This window comes from Ranitomeya variabilis, chromosome 3 (genome assembly GCF_051348905.1).
Source record: "Ranitomeya variabilis isolate aRanVar5 chromosome 3, aRanVar5.hap1, whole genome shotgun sequence".
Classification (NCBI taxonomy): domain Eukaryota; kingdom Metazoa; phylum Chordata; class Amphibia; order Anura; family Dendrobatidae; genus Ranitomeya; species Ranitomeya variabilis.
The window spans coordinates 517,468,496-517,490,512 of NC_135234.1; positions in this window are offsets into that span (position 1 = coordinate 517,468,496).

Consider the following 22,017-nt stretch of genomic DNA (forward strand, 5'->3'; position numbering starts at 1 on the left):
CCGGAGAATATCGTTTCTGACAGGGGGACCCAGTTCGTGTCTAGATTTTGGCGGGCGTTCTGTGCTAGGATGGGCATTGATTTGTCTTTTTCGTCTGCGTTCCATCCTCAGACTAATGGCCAGACTGAGCGAACTAATCAGACCTTGGAGACTTATTTGAGGTGTTTTGTGTCTGCAGATCAGGATGACTGGGTTGCCTTTTTGCCGTTGGCGGAGTTTGCCCTCAATAATCGGGCTAGTTCTGCCACTTTGGTTTCTCCTTTTTTTTGCAATTCGGGGTTTCATCCTCGTTTTTCTTCCGGTCAGGTGGAGTCTTCGGATTGTCCTGGAGTGGATACTGTGGTGGATAGGTTGCATCGGATTTGGGGACAGGTGGTGGACAATTTGGAGTTGTCCCAGGAAAAGACTCGGCATTTTGCTAACCGCCGTCGTCGTGTTGGTCCTCGTCTTCGTGTTGGGGACTTGGTGTGGTTGTCTTCTCGTTTTGTCCCTATGAGGGTTTCTTCTCCTAAGTTTAAGCCTCGGTTCATCGGCCCGTATAAGATTTTGGAGATTCTTAACCCCGTGTCCTTTCGATTGGACCTCCCAGCATCTTTTTCTATCCATAATGTCTTCCATCGGTCATTATTGCGCAGGTATGAGGTACCGGTTGTGCCTTCCGTTGAGCCTCCCGCTCCGGTGTTGGTTGAGAGGGAATTGGAGTACGTTGTGGAGAAGATCTTGGACTCCCGTGTTTCCAGACGGAAACTTCAGTATCTGGTCAAGTGGAAGGGCTACGGTCAGGAGGATAATTCTTGGGTGACAGCCTCTGATGTTCATGCCTCTGATTTGGTCCGTGCCTTTCATAGGGCTCATCCGGATCGCCCTGGTGGTTCTTGTGAGGGTTCGGTGCCCCCTCTTTGAGGGGGGGTACTGTTGTGAATTTGGTTTTTGGGCTCCCCCGGTGGTCACTGGTGGTACTGGACTTGTGTGCTTCACTTTCTCTGTTCACCTGTTTCCATCAGGATATGGGAGTATCCTATTTAGCCTTGCTGCTCAGTTATTCTAGTGCCGGCCATCAATGTAACCAGAGCCTTTCTGTTGCATGTTCCTGCTTCTAGACTACTATCAGCTAAGTTGGACTCTTAGTCCTAAGTTTGTTTTGCATTTTTGTTCCAGTTCACAGTTATGTTATTTTTCTGTAGCTGGAAGCTCTTGTGGGCCGAAATTGCCACTCCGGTGTCATGAGTTGACACATGAGTCTTAAAGTAATTTCGGGATGGTATTTTAATAGGGTTTTCAGCTGACCGTGAAGTTCCCTATTGTATCTTCTTGCTATCTACTAAGCGGACCTCGCTTTGCTGAACCTACCTTCATACTACGTATGTCTTTTCCTCTGAACTCACCGTCAATATATGTGGGGGGCTTCTGTCTCCTTTTTGGGGGAATTTCCCTAGAGGTAAGCCAGGTCTGTCTTTTCCTCTATTAGGGTTAGTTAGTCCTCCGGCTGGCGCTGGGCGTCTAGGGATAAAACGTAGGTACGTCACCCGGCCACTGTTAGTTGTGTGATAGGTTTAGCTCATGGTCAGCTCGAGATTCCATCACCCAAGAGCTGTTCTGTTATTTATGTTCTCTGACTTTCCCTTGCCATTGGAAACCATGACACTGTCCTCCATTTAACAAAGCTATGCCGCCTGTTTACTCCTGTCACCAGTTTTGAACTGCATTTAGCCTACTTTTTTATTTTAGGCCTACTACCTGTGTCTGTCTGCGCCACTCAATACAGCTGTCCTCCACTGAACAAAGCTATGTCGCCTGTGTACTCCAGTTACCAATTTTGAACTGCATTTAGCCTACTTTTTTATTTTAGGCCTACTAAGTCTGTCTGCGCCACTCCTTACAATTGTCCTCCACTGAACAAAGCTATGCCGCCAGTTCACTCCTATTACCAGTTTTGAACTGCATTTAGCATACTTACTTTTTTGGGCCTACTAATTGTCAGCCTCTCATTACAGTTGTCCTCCGCTGAACAAAGCTATGCCGCCTGTGTACTCCTGTTACCGATTTTGAACTGCATGTAGCCTACTTTTTTATTTTAGGCCTACTAAGTCTGTCTGCCCCACTCCTTACAATTGTCCTCCGCTGAACAAAGCTATGCCACCAGTTCACTCCTGTTACCAGTTTTGAACTGCATTTAGCCTACTTACTTTTTTGGGCCTACTAATTGTCAGCCTCTCACCACAGTTATCCTCCGCTGAACAAAGCTATGCCGCCTGTGTACTCCTGTTACCGATTTTGAACTGCATTTAGCCTACTTTTTTATTTTAGGCCTACTAAGTCTGTCTGCGCCACTCCTTACAGTTGTCCTCCGCTGAACAAAGCTATGCCGCCAGTTTACTCCTGTTACCTATTTTGAACTGCATTTAGCCTACTTACTTTATTGGGCCTACTTACTGCCAGCCTCTCATTACAGTTGTCCTCCGCTGAACAAAGCTATGCCGCCAGTTTTGTCCTGTTACCGATTTTGAACTGCATTTAGCCTACTTTTTTATTTTAGGCCTACTAAGTCTGTCTGCGCCACTCCTTACAGTTGTCCTCCGCTGAACAAAGCTATGCCGCCAGTTTAGTCCAGTTACCGATTTTGAACTGCATTTAGCCTACTTTTTTATTTTAGGCCTACTAAGTCTGTCTACGCCACTCCTTACAGTTGTCCTCCGCTGAACAAAGCTATGCCGCCAGTTTACTCCTGTTACCTATTTTGAACTGCATTTAGCCTACTTACTTTATTGGGCCTACTAACTGCCAGCCTCTCATTACAGTTGTCCTCTGCTGAACAAAGCTATGCCGCCTGTTTAGTCCTGTTACCAGTTTTGAACTGCATTTAGCCTACTTTATTATTTGGGCATATATCTGTGTTTCTTCGTCATCCTGCCCATTGCCCAGCCACTGCTAGATGACTCTGCTGGTGAATTGACCCAGACCACTACATTCCCCTTGCACTACACAGCCAGAATCTGACCCTGCTGAAAGTCAGGTTCCCTTTCCCACATACTATACCACCTTACACGGGGACAAAGAGGAAGGTGCAGATGAAAGTGCAGGTTCCTTCATCAGGTGGGGGGGCATACTCGTTGGCAACGTCACTGGCACAGGGCCCCTCATAGTACGCAAAAGTGTCTCTGCCGGTGGGAGGTGCCCCCGCCGTCATACACACCGCCGTACTTTGAGGGGCCCTGTGCCAGTGCCAATGCGAACGAGTGGGCCCCCCCTTCTTGCTCAGGATCACAGCACTTGCAAAGTTTAAATGCTTACCTCTCCCTGCTCCACCGCCGTGAAGAATTCCGCGTTTCCTGGGCCAACAAAAAACTTGAGCCAGCCCTACCCCCCCACAACTTTAGCCAAATGACCCCCAGTTTTCAATGCCTAACTATTATTATAAAGTAAATTAAAATTGACAAGCTTCAGTAATAAGAATTGATGTTTTTGGCATTAACATGGGCACTGTAGGTGTTTTCCTGTCCTCCACTCTGCCGACTTTGATTCCCCATTGACTTGCATTGGGTTTCGTGTTTCAGTCGGCCCCCGACTTTTCGCAATAATCGGCCGATTTCACCCGACCCGACTTTTGAGAAAGTCGGGTTTCGCGAAACCCGACTCGATCCTAAAAAAGTAAAAGTCGCTCTACTCTAGTTAGGAGTATGACCAATCAAATGAAGGCAGCAACATTCGAGGGAAACATGACCCCCCCACCATAGCTTAGGATAGGTTACGCCTGTGTGAGGCATATAATGACAGGCAACCTGATACCACTGGAGAGCAATTACAAGTTTCTGTGAGCACATCAGACACCTTTTGAAGGTGTCATCTCCTGGCAAAAATCAATATGGGAGAAGGGGAAAAAGGATTTTCACAGTGTTCACCAGAGTATCACAGGACCACGGGTGCCAGGTTCAATGTGGCTGGAGTCCACTTGTAAATGCAGGCAATAAAGGAAAAACCAGCACCAGGTGATTTCCATAAAAATTAAAGTTTTGTCTTCTATTTAATCCATTGTTTGTAAAAAGTTAAAAACATACATGTCATAGAATGTCACGGGGCAAACATCTTCCGCATGCCTGACTCGTTTCGGCCTTTGTCCTTACTCATAGACCTCTATGCCTATGAGTAAGGACATAAAGTCCGAAACTGGTCAGGCATGCTGGAGATGTTCGCCCCGTGACATTTTATGACACGTACAGTACAGACCAAAAGTTTGGACACACCTTCTCATTTAATGATTTTTCTTTATTTTCATAACTATGAAAATTGTAAATTCACACTGAAGGCATCAAAACTATGAAATAACACATGTGGAATTATATACTTAACAAAAAAGTGTGAAACAACTGAAAATATGTCTTATATTCTAGGTTCTTCAAAGTAGCTACCTTTTGCTTTGATGACTGCTTTGCACACTCTTTGCCTTCAATTTTGAATAAATCCCCAACAGTGTCACAAGAAAAGCACCCCCACACCATCACACCTCCTCCTCCATGCTGCACGGTGGGAACCAGGCATGTAGAGTCCATCCGTTCACCTTTTCTGCATCACACAAAGACACGGTGGTTGGAACCAAAGATCTCAAATTTGGACTCATCAGACGAAAGCACAGATTTCCACTGGTCTAATGTCTATTCCTTGTGTTCTTTAGCCCAAACAAGTCTCTTCTGCTTGTTGCCTGTCCTTAGCAATGGTTTCCTACAAGCTATTTTACCATGAAGGCCTGCTGCACAAAGTCTCCTCTTAACAGTTGTTGTAGAGATGTGTCTGCTGCTAGAACTCTGTGTGGAATTGACCTGGTCTCTAATCTGAACTGCTGTTAACCTGCGATTTCTGAGGCTGGTGACTCGGAAAAACTTATCCTCAGAAGCAGAGGTGACTCTTGGTCTTCCTTTCCTGGGTGGTTCTCATGTGAGCCATTTTCTTTTTTGTTGCGCTTCATGGTTTTTGCCACTGCACTTGGGGAGACTTTCAAAGTTTTCCCAATTTTTCAGACTTACTGACCTTCATTTCTTAAAGTAATGATGGCCACTCGTTTTTCTTTACTTAGCTGCTTTTTTCTTGCCATAATACAAATTCTAACAGTCTATTCAGTAGGGCTATCTGCTGTGTATCCACCAGACTTCTGCACAACACAACTGATGGTCCCAACCCCATTTATAAGGCAAGAAATCCCACTTATTAAACCTGACAGGGCACACCTGTGAAGTGAAAACCATTTCCGGTGACTACCTCTTGAAGCTCATCAAGAGAATGCCAAGAGTGTGCAAAGCAGTCATCAAAGCAAAAGGTGGCTACTTTGAAGAACCTAGAATATAAGACATAATTTCAGTTGTTTCACATTTTTTTGTTAAGTATATAATTCCACATGTGTAAATTCACAGTTTTGATGCCTTCAGTGTGAATTAACAATTTTCATAGTCATGAAAATACAGAAAAATCTTTAAATGAGAAGGTGTGTCCAAACTTTTGGTCTGTACTGTATGTTTTTAACTTTTTACAAACAATGGATTAAATAAAAGACAAAAACTTTAATTTTTATGGAAATCACCTGGTGCTTTCATCTCATGGCAGTCTGTGTGGGGGAGAGGCAGCACACCTGAGTTTAGCTGTGTCACATTTTGAACTCTTCTATGGGCTCTTCATTCTTAGTGCTGTCACCTCTGCTATACTGCCCCTCCTCCGACCCCATATGTAAAGGCATGAGAGCTGAAGGGTGGCAGTAATCACACTTATGTTGGTATGCATATTTTGAGTTCTTTAGTGAGATCAGACAATTTTAGCACAACAGACATAAGAGTGATTACTGACCTCTTTGAGCTCTCATATACCAGCAGGAGTGGGGGAAAGAGCATAGTGCATCACATGTGACCCTGCTAATAGAGGAGAGCTGATGGAAGGGTTCGTAATGTGACACAACAAAATGAAGCTGTACTGCCTCTCCTCAACATGGTTAGCCAGGAGATGACCACTCAAATGTGTCATTAATCACTTTTGCTCACAGCAACTTGTAATGGCTCTGCAGTGATATTGAGACCGTCTCATTACAGCTTCCAAAGGAGTAACCTGTTCTAAGCTATGTTGGGGGTGTCCTGTTCTTTTTCTTGCTTGTTGTTGCCTACTTATGATTGGTCAATGTCATACAGTGAGAAAAAGTACATGCCTCCAGTGAAAACTGATGCTGACTTGGACTTAACGAAAATAACTCATTAGCTACCAAATAATTTGATTGCTAATATCTCGGCAAGAGAGAGGCGAAGTTAAAATAAACACAAAATAAAAAAATGTTATTCCACTCTGCAGCCAAAATTACAACGTGTCCAATATTTAAAGATGAAAAATTTAATAAAAGATCCCTTTAATAGCAAGTCCAAGGTAATAAAAACTAATGTGACTGGTTATTATGGACAGTTGTGACACTTTGTTACAATAGTTATGACAAATATTTTGGTGAAAAAATAAAAATGAATATTCGTTCATTCGACATTTCATGACAGTGTGGTCTAGAAACCAAAGATGGGAGTGGTACTTACAAGGTGAATTTGTGACAGTTTTACTATTTTTCAGAATATAAAAAGGGAAACCACACAAAAAGATGTAAAAAAGAGGACTTTAGTGCCCTGTGGCGTGGCAACGTTTCGGATAAAACGAATCCTTTCTCCTTGGCTTGAGAATGGATTTGTTTTATCTGAAACGTTGCCACGCCACAGGGCATTAAAGTCCTCTTTTTTACATCTTTTTGTGCTGTTTTCCTTTTTGTTTACTGTCTGAAAGGCCATAGGAATGCTGGTCAGGCAAGAGTGCACGCTTTAATGTATTTTTTTCTGGTGCTGTCTCTCTTTTTCTACCTATTTTTCAGTATAGAATACTAGCTATTGAACCCGTTCTATGCTCCATAGCATAATATGCCCCGCATGCTGCTTCATAAAAGTTGATGGCCCCATAAGATGCTCCATAGCATAATATGCCCTGTATGCTGCTCCATAAAGGTTGATGGCTAGTGTTGAGCATTCCGATACCGCAAGTATCGGGTATCGGCCGATATTTGCTGTATCGGAATTCCGATACCGAGTTCCGATATTTTTGTGATATCGGAAATCGGAATCGGAAGTTCCCAGTGTATGGTTCCCAGGGTCTGGAGGAGAGGAGACTCTCCTTCAGGCCCTGGGATCCATATTCATGTAAAAAATAAAGAATACAAATAAAAAATATGGATATACTCACCCCTCCGGCGGACCCTGGACCTTAGCGATGTAACCGGCAGCCTCCGTTCCTAAGAATGCAGTGAGTGTAGGACCTGCGATGATGTCGCGGCTTGTGATTGGTCGCGTGAGCGGTCACGCGACCAATCGCAAGCCGCGACGTCATCAAAGGTCCTTCACTCTAGATTCTTTGGAACGGAGGCAGACGCTTGGACCGGTGAGAGCCAGGGGCCGTCCGAGGGGTGAGTATATCAATATTTTTTATTTTTATTCTTTATTTTATACATGAATATGGATCCCAGGGCCTGAAGGAGTTTCCTCTCCTTCAGACCCTGGGAACCATTCCGATATTTTGTGTCCCATTGATATGCATTGGTATCGGGTATCGGTATCGGCGATATCCGATATTTTTTGGGTATCGGCCGATCCATTCCGATACCGATACCTTTGCATATCGGAAGGTATCGCTCAACACTATTGATGGCCCCATAAGACTACTTTCACACTAGCCTCGGGCACTGCACGTCGCAATGCGTCGTGGAGAAAAAAACGCATCCTGCAAATTTGCCCGCAGGATGTGGTTTTTCTCCATAGACTTTTATTAGCGACACATTGCGACGCAGTGCCACACGTCGCAACCGTCGTGCGACGGTTGCGTTGTTTTTTGGCGGACCGCCGCCACAAAAAGTTACATGTAACTTTTTTTGTGCGTCGAGTCAGCCATTTTCGACCGCGCATGCGCGGCCGAAACTCCACCCCCTCCTCCCCGGACCTTGCAATGGGGCAGCGGAAGCATCCTAAGACTGCTTCCGCTGCCCACGTCTGGCATTTTTTTCACAGTATGCGTCTGTACGTCGGGCCGACGCAGCGCGACGGCCCCGTACTGACGCTAGTGTGAAAGCAGCCTAAGATGCTCCATAGAATAATATGCCCCGTATGCTGCTCCATAAAGGTTGATGGCCCCATAAGATGCTCCATAGCATACTATGCCCCGTATGCTGCTGCTGCGATTAAAAAAAAATGACATACTCACCTCTCATCGCTGGGCGCCAAGTGATGGGGGCCTGAGCAGGAGGGGACACTGGCATGCTATGGGGGTCAGGTGCCGATGTCACCGCTGGCTCAGGCCCCCGACACTTGCGATATTCACCTGTCCCTGTTCCACCGCCATGCTGTGTCTTCCGGGTCTCTGGCTGTGACTGTTCAGGCAGAGGGCACGCACTAATCACGTCATCACGCCCTCTGACCTGAACATCACAGCCAGAGGACGCAGAAGACACAGCATGGCGGTGGAACGGGGACAGGTGAATATAGCATGGCTCACCCTCCCCCATTATACTCGCCCTCCTGGCATGTCCCTGCTTCTCTGTCCTCCCGGGCCACCAGCTCCTTCCAGTGCTGAGTGGTCACAAGGTACCACTCATTAAAGTAATGAATATGTGAGCCACGCCTATGGGCGTGGTGTCGCGTCCATATTCATTACTTTAATGACTGGTGCTACTTGACCGCTCAGCACAGGAGAGAAGAGCTGCCAGCGCCAGGATGACGGAGATGCAGCGACGGAGGGTGAGTATGATGACAGGAAGATCTGTGGGCGCCGGAGAGATCGCGGTATGCGTTCAGTGCTTACGCATACCATGATCTCCTGGGCTGCGTCACTCTGTGGGGTCCAGACTGCGCTTGCGCAATCTAGAAAGGCTTCGGACAGAGTGACACTCCCAGCATTATATTATAGATTGCCAGCACTACCAGCAACACTTGGCCCTGTGAGATCCCATAAGGGTGTTAAGGAAGACAATAATGGTTACACTTCTCACTTCATCAACGTAATCGCGTTGTTGCTTCCAATGGAGCCTTCTTTAAGCCTGTGAAAATGGTGAAGGATAAACTCCTACACTTAGGCTATGTGCACATGTTGCGGAATCGCTTGTGGAAATTTCTGCGCTGATTCTACCTCTCTTGGCAGAAAATGAAGTTGAAATTCTGGCGGTTTTGATGTTGATTTTCATGCTTTTTTTATGCAGATTTGTATGCGTTTTTGTAAGCTAAAGAAAGAAATATTATTTAAAAAAAAAAATTGTGATGTCATTTCCTTGTTCAACCTCTTCTTTTTCATTCTCCATTGAAGACCATAATATCATTACATACCATGTTCAAATATGTTTACACACAAAACAAATATAAGTGAATATATATATATATATATATATACACTGTATGTATATATATATATATATATATATATATACACACACAAACACTGTGTGCAGAATTATTAGGCAAGTTGTATTTTAGATTATTATTTTTACTATTGATCAACAACTATGCTCTCAATCAACCCAAAAGACTCATAAATATCAAAGCTTAATATTTTTGGAAGTTGGAGTGTTTTTTTTTTAGATTTGTGTATCTTAGGAGGATATCTGTTTGTGCAGGTAACTATTACTGTGCAGAATTATTAGGCAACTTAATAAAAACCAAATATATTCCCATCTCACTTGTTTATTTTCACAAGGTAAACCAATATCACTGCACAAAATTTAGAAATAAACATTTCTGACATGCAAAAACAAAATCCAAAAAAATTATTGACCAATATAGCCACCTTTTTTTTATGATGACACTCAACAGCCGTCCATCCATAGATTCTGTCAGTTGCTTGATCTGTTTACGGTCAACATTGCGTGCAGCAGCCACCACAGCCTCCCAGACACTGTTCCGAGAGGTGTACTGTTTTCCCTCCCTGTAGATCTCACATTTTATGAGGGACCACAGGTTCTCTATGGGGTTCAGATCAGGTGAACAAGGGGGCCATGTCATTATTTTTTCTTCTTTGAGACCTTTACTGGTCAGCCACGCAGTGGAGTAGTTGGAGGCATGTGATGGAGCATTGTCCTGCATGAAAATCATGTTTTTCTTGAACGATACCGACTTCTTCCTGTACCACTGTTTGAAGAAGTTGTCTTCCATAAACTGGCAGTAGGTCTGGGAGTTGAGCTTCAGTCCATCCTCAACCCGAAAAGGTCCCACAAGTTCATATTTGATGATACCAGCCTATACCAGTACCCCACCTCCACCTTGCTGGCGTCTGAGTCTGAGTGGAGCTCTCTGCCCTTTACTGATCCAGCCTCTGGCCCATCAAGGTTCACTCTCATTTCATCAGTCCATAAAACCTTTGAAAAGTCAGTTTAAAGATAAAACGTCAAGACTTGGCCAAAAAATATCTTATGTTTCTTGTTCAAAGGTGGTCATTTTTTCAGCCTTCCTTACCTTGGCCATGTCCCTTTGTGCTTTTTGTTACTCCAGTAACGTTGCAGCTCTGAAATATGGCAAAACTGGTGGCAAATGGCATCTTGGCAGCTTCACGCTTGATTTTCCTTAATTCATGGGCAGTTATTTTGTGCCTTTTTTACACAAACACGCTTCTTGCGACCCTGTTGGCCATTTGCCATGAAACGCTTGATTGTTCGGTGATCACGCTTCAAAAGTTTAGCAATTTCAAGACTGCTGCATCCCTCTGTAAGGCATCTCACAATTTTGGACTATTCAGAGCCTGTCAAATCTCTCTTCTGACCCATTTTGCCAAAGGAAAAGAAGTTGCCTAATAATTAAGCACACCTTATATAGGGTTTTGATGTCATTAGACAACACCTCTCCTCATTACAGAGATGCACATCACCTGATTTACTTAATTGGTAGTTGGCTCTCAAGCCTGAACAGCTTGGAGTAGGACAACATGTATAAAAAGTATCATGGGATCAAAATACAACTTGCCTAATAATTCTGCACACAGTGTATAATTAACGTGTGTGTGTGATACCAAGCCCAATGTTTAGTAATGAACAGGTGTCAGCCAGATACCCTCATTAATAAAATGGTACATAAAGAGTTAAATAAAAGACACACACACACACACACACACACACACACACAAAAAAAATCTATGTGAAACGCAATATCTTTATTTAAAAAAAAATTAAAAAAAATTGCGATGCTGGATTGCCGTTACAGACAGATGGAAGTTACAGACAAACAGACGGAAGTGGACCTTAGACAATTATTTTTATATATATATATATATATATATATATATATATATATATATATATATATATATATATTTGCAATGTATTTGCTTTTTCTATCTGCTGTCATTCTCCTGCTGTGAGAGCTTTTATCTTTTAGGGTATGTGCACACGTTGCGGATTTGGCTGCGGATCTGCAGTTTTCCATGCGGTGTACAGTACCATGTTAACCTATGGAAAACCAAATTTGCAGTGCACATGCTGCGGAAAATTCCCCGCAGAAACGCAGAGGTTTATTTTCCGCAGCATGACAATTCTTTGTGCGGAATCCACAGCATTTTACACCTATTCCATTATAGGAATCCGCAGGTGTAAAAACGCAGGAGAAATCTGCACAAAATCTGAACAAAGTCCGCAGGGAATCCGCAGGAAAAATGCAGGTCATTTTACCTGCGGATTCTGCAGAATCCGTGCAGAAAAATCCGCAATGGAATCTGCAACGTGTGCACATACCCTTATAGTGTAGAGCTGGTTTCCATGCGCCAGACCCTGACTGAGTGAGCAGTGGTTACATTCCTGGAGAGATGTTAACTCCTAACATCACAGCCACCTCACTCCAGTTTATTCATTTCTATACAGGAGTTAGCTGCTTACCTGGGGGGGGGATGCAAAGGGTGTGGTTTCCCCAGGCCCCGTGCTCTGAGGGGTCCACCTGGAGCTACATTACTTTTAACTGTATCGGTGAGTAGCTTTCAGAGCTGGTGTCCTACTCTTGTCTCTCTGCTCTTGCTGTAGAAGGAAGAGCCAGCCCTGCTACAAGCCAGGAGATGACAGAACCAATAAAGCTCCTCACAAAAATAGATGATCCCTACATGAACAGATACTAATTCACCAATAGAGAAAATTAAGGCGTAGAATCACAAATATTAAAATAAAAAATATATTTTATTACAATCATTAAAACAACTCTTAACAAAAATGATACTCAATGGGATTCAGTATATTGGGGTACAATAACAACAAAGCTGGAAACAGGTATCACCCTCTGACAAAGAAATACCCAGGCATGGAAACAGTTAGGTCAACAATAGTATCTATAATAGATGTTGAACCACCCATCTATCAGGCTAAATACCTAATAACTGTGCTAATGCAGAAAGAGGTTTAGATAGAAAAATCCACAAGAAATGAGCAAATAACCGCTATGCTAAGCCTCCTATCTAAATTTATAGTGAGATTGTCACAAAATGTAATAAGTTCCTTATGCCCAAATGTACAACATGCTCATAATAGTAGTGCAGTGCTCAGTTCTAACAATCCTTAATCATAGCAGTCAACAGGACCGCAATTATTGACCCATTAGTTACCTGCAGTCATGTTGAATCAGGAAAGGATAACCTGTTTGAACACACCTCGACGCGCGTTTCACTGCCTCTGCAGTTTCGTTAGGAGGTAGAGTAATGTTGCCGTCAGTATCTTTAAATAGTGGTGTACTAATTATTCATTAGCCAGGCATGTGTGGTGGCGCACGATGTGACCTTCTAGCTCGTCTACCCAGGGACTCATGGATCTTGCTACTGAGGTGGCCCCTATATTTGTCTTCATAATGGCTGCTGATGACTCCCAGGCTTTCTAAAGGAGGTCTTCCGATCTTTTGTCCATCGGATCTTTTAGACCAGATGAGTCCTCGAAAGGAATGGCTGTTTTCCTTGAGACTTTAGCCACTGGAATGTCGATCTTCGTTTCGGACTCCATACTTTAGTTTCTTTCGGATCGAAGGGAAGACGGTACTTGAAATCTCTCAGGACTACTTACTTTTTTCCACGTCTTCCCATTCTTCCAGTATCATTGCCGTTATATGGTTGTTAACTGGAAACACCCTGTTCCTGCGAGTTCTCAGACCACTGAACATCTCGTCTTGAACTGACAGTGGTTCCGTGGAATCCTCTACCTTCATGGTACTCCTAACCGCTTTTAGAAGTACTTCAGTGTTTTCAGACGAGAATAGGTATCTTTTCCGTTCCTCCGGAAACAATACTGAAGAATTTTCGACTTCACCAGACTCCGGGTCAGAATACCCTGATACTTTTCCTTCCTCCGAACTCAGGTCCACATTCCATCTGGGCCTTTTTTGATAAGGGTATTGGGGTGGCACTAACGCTGAGACAGCCTGAGCTTCATCCCTAATCATGGTCTTTATATTAGTTACTAATGAAGTCTGTTCGTCTTTAAGCAGTTTAGCAATACATGTTTCACATAGCTTCTTGTTATGACCCTCTGGGAGTCTGGCGGTATATAACGGACATTTGCTAGCCTTCTTTTTAGTGGTTGTAGCAGACTGTTTAGGGATGTCCTTGTCCTAAAATATAATGTAGAAAGAAGGCCCTATAGCTATTGGATCTAAAGTCCTGCTAAATAACCCCCCACCACGTTTACTCACATGGTCCGTGGGCAGCTCTAAGGACTGGATGTCAGGACGGCTAGCACCTTCCATCTTACTAAGTCAGGTGTGCTGTCAGTTGTCCGTCATTAAGTAGTCAGTCTTACCCAACTTCAAGACATCTGATTCGTCCTCCTTCCTTCGGTGTTGCAGGTCCTCTGCCGAACTGCGCATGCGCTGTCTGGAACGCACGCTGACGAGCATGGGAACGTCTGCGTTCAGCGCCATGATGTCCTTTGGAGCCCCAGACACTCCCCCAGGCTCTGCTGACGCGCCCCGGCCATCCGGAGCACCGGAAACTGTCCTCGTCTGCAAAACCCGGGAACCTGGCCACAACCACGGAAGTAGTCACCGGCTCGCCATTCCCCGATGACGCGGCGCGCTGGAAGTTCAGGAGACACTGCCGGTAACCCTCCGGGATGTCACGTGAGGCCACTCCCCCAGATCCGTTGCCGGCGATTTCCAGCTGGGCATTCGACCTGAGGAGTCGGCAGCCGGAACACCGCCGCAGCAGCCGCTGCCCAGAGCCCTTTGTGAAAGGATGAGGCAGCTAACGGAAGCCCACAGCTCAACCTAAATCGCCTGAGGGACCTCCATCGGTTTCAGCAATATTATGGAGTCCCCGTCCACCAGGACTCCTTCAGCCCAGAGCCCCCTAAGGCCGCTCTCGGGCACGTACTGCTCGACTGGACCCTGATACCTTCCAGCATTGGGTAACTTCTGATCTTCTACAGAACTCCTCTCCTGCGTCTGTCCCTGATAGGGGCAGGAAAACCACTGAAGGGTGGTGGTGGGGAGGGGCTATTTAATCTCTTCTGTGTTCCTGTCCCTATCAAGGATAAGGACAACCTCCTGGTGGTGCTGTCAGGAGGGAAGTCCTGGAAAAACCGGATTACTTACCGGTAAGTCTACTTTCACACTAGCGTCGTTACGGGGCCGTCGCAAACAATTGGCACGACGGACGTTGTGCTAAATTTAGCACAATGTGGGCAGCGGATGCAGTCTTATGACGCATCCGCTGCCTAGTGTGATGAGCAGGGAGGAGGGGGCAGAGTTCCGGTTGCGCATGTGCGGTCGGTAAAAGCAGAACCGACGGACAAAAAAAAGTTACATTGAACTTTTTTTGTGCATCGCAGCCGCCAAAACACAACGATGTGTCTCCATACGTCGCAATGCATCGCTAATGCAAGTCTATGGAGAAAAAACGCATCCTGCGGGCAACTTTGCAGGATGCGTTTTTTCTCCAAAACAATGCATTGCGACGTACCTCACACGACGCTAGTGTGAAAGTAGCCTAATGCTCTTTTATAGAGCCCATGACAGCACCCACTTAGAGAGCGGATCCGCCCCTAGGAACAGGAAACCTACAGAGAGATAAAAGGGGCGGTCCCCCCTCGCTCCTCAGTTGTATTACAGAGAATGGGAGGAACCGCCACCAGATTTTAGTCAATAAGCTCAAGTTATATACACATATTTACAATGTTATTATATACAGTCTACCATTAACTCCTCACCACCAAAGAACCACGTGTTACTATAAAAAAAGGAGGGATGTGAGTGGGTGCTGTCGTGGGCTCTATAAAAGAGCATTACCGGTAAGTAATCCATTTTTTTCTATTCGCCACGACAGCACCCACTGAAAGATTTACAGAGACAATCACTTGGGTGGGACCACCGTGTCAAGAGCTGATACTCCAAAGATTAAATCAGATGAAGATGACAGGTCCAGCCTATGGTGCCTATAAAAGGTAGAAGGCGAAGACCAAGTTGTAGCCTTACATATAAGATCTATTGGCACGTCCGCGTTTTCCATCCAGGAAGCCGACATAGCCCTTGTAGAGTGTGCTCCCACATTTTCTGGTGGATCTCTTCCTTTAGCCTTGTATGCCAATAATATGGCATCTCTAATCCAGCGGGATAACGTATTCTTCGTGACCCTAGAACCCTACTTATTTCCCTGGAATGACACAAAGAGAGCCCTGCTCTGCCTCCAGGCCTTAGTCCTATCTAAGTAGACCAAAAACAGTCCTCTTTACATCCAGGGTATGAAGTTTTTCATCCTCTGGTGTCGAGTGGTTTTCATGAAAGGTAGGAAAAAAGATTTATTGAGATCCATGAAATTTAGTAGCGACTGGGAAGATGGAATAGTCTTAAAGACGGACCCGTCCTATCAGGCCTTATTGATCTATCGACAAAGCTTGGAGGTCACTCACTCTCCTAGCAGTTACCAAATCTATTAATACCGTTTTTAACAAGATATATTTTATTGAGGCAATTTGGAGAGGCTCGAACGGGCTTTCTGTTAACGCATCCAGTACTAAATTTAAATCCCATGGTGGGAATTGTGGTATATGGACAGGGTTTGAACGTTGACACGCTGATACAAAACGAGATACCCATCTATTACCTGCAATGTCATGATTATAAAGAGCTCCTAGAGCTGAAATTTGAACTTTAAGCGTATTTACTGAAAGGCCTAATTCACATCCCTTTTGTAGGAACTCTAATATGGGAAATATAGGTATATCTGTAGCCATATCTGCTGTAAGAAACTTTAGAATTTTTTCCAGACTTTAGTGTATATTTTCGTAGTGGATGGTTTTCTACTTTTTAAGAGGGCATTTACTAAACCCTCTGAGAATCCTCTGAGTTTTAATAATTGCCTCTCAAATTCTAAGCCGTCAAGTTCATGCCTGTGACTTAAGGGTGGAAGAAGGGGCCCAGTGAAAGTAGTTCTCTGATCTCCGGAAGAATCTATGGATCGGAAATTGACATTGCTTTTAGTCATGAGAACCATGGTCTTTTGGGCCAAAATGGAGCTATTAACAGTACTCTTGCCCCTTCCTCTCATCTTCCTGATGACTATAGGAAGATTCCATGGGCGAAAGGCATAAGCCAGGTTGAATGTCCTTGGAATCTGCAGGGCGTCGAATACATCCGGATTGTCCTGCTTGCACAACGAGGCGAATCTTTTGACCTGTCTGTTGTGTCTTGTTTCGAACAAGTCTATCTGAGGTACTCCCCATTGGGTAGTTATCATCCTGAAGACCTGCCTGCTGAGTATCCATTCTCCTTGATGAAGGGTGTGCCGACTGAGAAAATCCGCTCAAAAATTGTCTATACCTCGGATATGTACAGCTGACAGAGATAAAAGATGTTCCTCGGCTAGATTCATGATGCTTGTTGTAATGGTCATGAGGGCGTTTGACCGCGTACCTCCTTGATGGTTTAGGTAAGCCACCGAGGTAGTGTTGTCGGAATGAATCCTTGTATGAGAGCCTTGTAGCTGCAGAAGAAAGTTAAGTATGGCATAATATATTGCCCTTAATTCCTTTACATTAGAAGAGTCAGTAGCCTCCGCTCTAGACCATCGACCTTGAACTACTTCATCTCTAAAGTGTGCACCCCAGCCCCAAGGACTAGCATCCGTGGTAACTATGTTTGAAGGTACTACCACTCAAGGAACTCCGCCCGAGAGATTAACCGGGTTTATCCACCATCTAAGTGAGTGAACTTCATCTGATGGGAGGAATAGTGTGTGTTCTAAATTCCCTGCAGTCTGCTATCTTCCTGTAGTACAAAGTTTTGTAATGTCCTAGTATGTAGTTGTGCCCACCGTACCGTAGGAATACATGAGGTTAATGAACCCAACAAGGACATGGTATTTCTTAAGGACATACTATGCCTGTTAACTGCTAGATTTACTTTATTAATTATGGATGATTTTTTTGCATCAGGAAGCAGACATCTCTGGCTTACTGAATCTAGAAGAAGTCCAAGGAACATTTGGCAGGTCACAGGCCGAAGTCTGGATTTTTCCCAGTTGATAATCCAGCCAAGGGATTGCAAAGAAGAAACTATATCCCCTATTCTCTGTTCACATTAAAGGGGGAAATTCCCTACTACCAGGAGGTCATCTAAGTATGGAATAATTAGGGTGTCTTTAACCCGTAAATATGACATTGCCTCTAATAATAGTTTGGTAAAGATTCGGGGGGCCATAGACAACCTGAAGGGCATTGCTCTAAATTGTAGATGACAAACCTGACCTCCCATTGTAACCGCCACTCGAAGGAACTGTTGATGTGAATTGTGTATAGGAAGATGGTAATACGCATCCTTAAGAGCCAAAATCGCCATATAACAGCCGTAAAACAAATTTTTAATGACTGAACGTATAGACTCCATCTTAAAGGTTTTAGATCTTAGAAAGGTATTTAACTTCCTTAGATTAATTATGGTTCTAAATGAACTATCAGGCTTAGGAATTAGAAATAAAGGAGAGTAAAACCCTTTTTCTATTTGCGATGCGGGGACCTCTACGAAAACCTGTTTAGACAAAAGACTCCTAATCTCTACCTCTAACGCTTCCTGTTGTTCCCGAGATTTTAAGGAAGTCAATAGGAAGGATTCTGGAGGTCTCCGGATAAAGTCCAGAGTTAGGCAGGATGTTACGATGTCAATGGCCCAAGAATTAGTAGTTATCTTTCTCCATTGGTGAATGTAGCAATCTACCTCCTACTGGCAAGGAAGAACTATCAGCTGGTTTGAAGGGCCGTCTGTTAAACAGGTTGCCCTTCGGCCTGAAATCCTTATTGTTCAAGCGGTCTTTGTAGTCTTTTCTCCTGCCAAGTACCAGCTTCCTGAAAGCTCTTCTGTAGGAGGGAATAAATGGATTAGGAAACCCTTTTTTCCCCCTCTCACCCGCTTTAGTCAGGATATTGTCTAGAACTGTCCCAAAGAGGTACTCACCCTGACAGGGTATCGCACAAAGCTTAGATCTGGATTGGGCATCACCCTTCCAATTTTTTAACCATAACGCTCTATGAGCTGTATTGGTTAAATTTGCTGTTCTGGCTGCTAAACGGAGTCTATGGAGGAGTCTGACAAAAAAGCCGCAGCACCTTTAATCAAGGGAATAGTTGAATGTAAATTGTCTCTAGACATACCACCCTTTATATTCTTGTCCAGCTGATCAAGCCAAACAAGCATGTTTCTTCCTGTGCACGTGGCCGAGATTGTGGGCTTGAATGCAGCTATGCAAACCTCCCAGGACCTTTTTAAAAGTGCAACTGATTTTTGCTCCATTGGATCAGGATAGGGTACCAGCATCCTCCACCGGTAAGGAGGAGCGACGAAAAGTAGAAGCCACAGCGGCGTCCACTTTAGCCGAAGAGGCTAGATCCTCATCATCAAATGGTAGCGCCTTTTGGAAGCTACGGGCACGAACCCCTTCTGCCCGTTTGTTCCACTCTTTTTTAGGCCGGTTTCACACGTCAGTGGCTCCGGTACGTGAGGTGACAGTTTCCTCACTTACCGGAGACACGGAGACACTGACACACGTAGACCCATTAAAATCAATGCATCTGTGCAGATGTCATTGATTTTTTGCGGACCGTGTCTCCGTGTGCCAAACACGGAGACATGTCAGTGTTCGTGGGAGCGCACGTATTACACGGACCCATTAAAGTCAATGGGTCCGTGTAAAACACAGACCGCATACGGACGTTCTCCGTGTGCAGTCCCTGTGCCGTGCAGGAGACAGCGCTACAGTAAGCGCTGTCCCCCCCACATGGTGCTGAAGCCGCGATTCATATCTTCTGTGCAGCAGCGTTTGCGGCATAGTTTGCGGGGGGGGCGCACAGGGGGTGGGAGGGCGGCGGACAGATAGATCTTTCTTTTAAACACTATTATTCACATCTTCTATGCAGCAAACGCTGCTGCAGAGAAGATATGAATCGCGGATTCAGCACCAGATGCTGGTACGTGTGGTACCCAGCACGGTGCGTGTGGTACCCAGTGGGCACACGGGTGCCGCAAGTGTGCCACACTGATGTACACCAGAAACGTAGGGGCACACGGACACAGATGTTTCCGGTACCGGAATTATCTGGACGTGTGGGACAGTGTTATGATGACCTGGTGGTTAGGAGCACTAGGAATGACCTGATGAGCAAACTAGTAATACAGGACAAGCTCTGGGAAGTGGGAGCTCTGCTGACCGCAACCCCTAATCCTATCACAACAACTAGAAATAGCCGTGGAGCGTACCTGACTCTGCCTAGACGCCTCTTCACAGCCTAAGAGCTAACTACCCCTAAAGAAAGAAAATAAGGCCTAACTTGCCTCAGAGAAATTCCCCAAAGAAATAGGCAGCCCCCCACACGTATTGACTGTGAGTTAAGATGGAAGTCACAAACACAGGAATGAAATAAGTCTGGCCTCCTTTGCTGAAACCTAACTAAACAGACTTGAGGATAGAAAAGGTATCTTTGTGGTCAGCATAAAAAAACTACCAAAAACCACGCAGAGTGTGCAAAAGAGACCCCACACCGACTCACGGCGTGGAGGTGCCACTCTGCATCCCAGAGCTTCCAGCTAGCAAGGCAGAATCATGATAGCAAGCTGGACAAGAAAACAGTGGTAAACAAATAAGCTAGCAGGGACTTAGCTTTTGCTGGAGTAGACAGGTCATCTGAAAGATCCAAGAGCAAACTGAACCAGTACTAGGACATTGACAGCTGGCATCAAGTAACGATCTAAGTGGAGTTAAATAGAGCAGCCAGCCTAGGACTAAACGAGGTCAGCTGAGGACAGAACCTCAGAACCAGCAGCTCCACTCACAGCCACCAGAGGGAGTCCATGGACAGAACTCACCGAAGTACCATTCATAACCACCGGAGGGAGTTCGAGAACAGAATTCACAACAGGACAGCCCTTAACAAGATCTTTTATCGTTTGAGAAAAGGTAGTGTTTTTCCAGTAATCCAGAGAGACCCGCGAATATAACCTCCTGCGGGGTCTGGGGATCCTTGGATTCTGATAGACCCATTGTGTCGCTCAGATTTGATTAGGTTATTGATGCCTTCCGTTGGAAAGTAAACATACTCCTCTTCCTCTGAAGATACGGATGCCTGTGAAACCTCTGAATTTATCTCCCCACTCTCAGAAGATGTATCTGCTCTGGGTGAGGGTAATTTTTTGCTGGACCTTCTCTCCAATTTAGTAGTTGGTGTATTAAAGGACTGTAGCTCCTCCCGGATAATTAAGCCAATGTCCTCCATTCTAACTGACCCCTCTTCCTGTAAAGTACTACTTATTCCAAAAGGCCAGTTTTGTATAAGTATCTGGCAGGGGTTCAGAACATAACGCACATTGCTTATGACATACAAAACAAAAAACAAAAAAAAATAGGCGACCATCAGCTCAACGAATTTTTAGCAAACTCACTCTTATGAATAACCTTGAAAGAAGAACCGGCTGTAGGGATGTTTGTTTAGACTGGGGTGTGGACAGAGTTGATCTGTCCTTTTTCATTTTGTCAGTGGAATCACTCATTTTAGAGTGTCCACTACCTTTCTTGCTATTGTCGCACACTGGTAACATTAGCTCCTCCAGTGGGCGCGCGGTATTGTCACTAGGGGATGACATATTGGCGCACATATAACCTCCTTCCTTAGGCCATCTGCCAACCATACACACCCCTTTTTCTTTTTACTGGTGATCTGAGAGGTCCATGCCATCACCGCCGCTCTGCACCCTGTAGAATAGCGGTCGTCAGCTACATCACCGCATTCCCCATGGCGGTCCTGGAAGTATACCTATCCACTTCTGGGGGCGCTCGGAACACTGTGCATGCGCGTGAACCAGCGCCAACTCTCCGTGCCGCATGGCAGCGGTTCTTACCAGACTCCTCCAGGAAGGAGACTACAGGCAGCGCAGTAACGGCAAGGTATGTCCCAGAAACAGTGTCCCAGCAGGGAGACTGTTCGGAAATATGGATCTCGGCTGACATGTAACAGAGGAGGGGGAAGCCAGCGGGAACATTCTCCCGACCCTGTCACCTGCACTGGAGCCCCTGCCGCTCCACCAGAAACCACACAGGCGGCAATCCAGGCAGGTATTCCTCTTCACAAAATCTTCAGAGAATCGTCTCTGTAGGTTCTAGGAAAAACTAGTTTTTGCATCACTATATTTTGAGCTATAATTTTTTCATATTTTGGCCCACAGTCATGTTATGGCTTGTTTTATGACTTTTATAGGTACCATTTTTGGGCACATGACTATCGCTTTCTATTGATTGTTTGGAGACAGAATGAACAAAATCCAGCAATTCAGGTTTTTTTTTTTTATACCGTTCCACATATGGTAAAATTGGTAAGACCACTTAATTCTTTGGCTCCGTACGATTACAGCGATACCTCATTTATATATCTTTTATGTTTCGCCGCTTTTACACAATCTTTTATAGAAAAAAAAAAAAAGTTTGCATCGCTTTCTGAGGGCTATAACTTTTCTGCTGATGGAGCTGTATATGGCATGCCAGCTCACA